This window comes from Triticum dicoccoides, chromosome 4A (assembly GCF_002162155.2).
Source record: "Triticum dicoccoides isolate Atlit2015 ecotype Zavitan chromosome 4A, WEW_v2.0, whole genome shotgun sequence".
Classification (NCBI taxonomy): Eukaryota; Viridiplantae; Streptophyta; class Magnoliopsida; order Poales; family Poaceae; genus Triticum; species Triticum dicoccoides.
In genome coordinates, this window is record NC_041386.1 from 3,072,649 (window position 1) to 3,073,207 (window position 559).

Here is a 559-nt window from a genome sequence, read left to right on the forward strand (position 1 = left end):
CACACACACACACAACAAAAAAAATCACCCTCAACCCCTGTCGGTGAGTCTATTGATTCCCCTTGCCTTCTCCGCTCTAATGGACGGAGATGGTGGAACCGTGAATCTTGTTTCCTGGTGTGTATGCTTTGCATCGACATGACAACACTTGGTCAAACCAGTCAACCGCATGCCACGTTACGCAAAGAAGGAAAAGCTTAGTTGTCACTTAAACCACCTTAGTGGTCGTAAATCGGCAATCCAAAGTGTAGCAACCCTATGCAGGAAAAAATCGGACATGACAAACTTCCCAATTTTGGAAAGTCACGCCCACACTTCCCTTTTAGGGAAGTTTCCTTTTTTGGCAAATTTAAGAAATATTTCCAATTTGGGAAACATTCAATTTGACCTTTCAAAATATGAATTCCAAAATGAAGATCCAAATTTTTCAACTTTTAGAATTTAAATCGCAGAGATTTTGAACTTCCAAAAATTCTTGAATCTTCATACAAAGGAAAAAAACCAGACACAAAGAGAGCGAGAGAGAGGGCACACATGTGTGGGCCCGCATGGGAAAAGA

At 41.0% G+C, this 559-nt stretch overlaps 1 protein-coding gene across 2 annotated transcripts in view; it reads left to right on the forward strand.

The window, feature by feature from the left end:
• Positions 1–559, forward strand: part of LOC119284495 (MADS-box transcription factor 47-like) — a 14,911-nt gene that overhangs the window by 12,838 nt on the left and 1,514 nt on the right. The gene's annotated exons all lie outside the window — the stretch shown is intronic.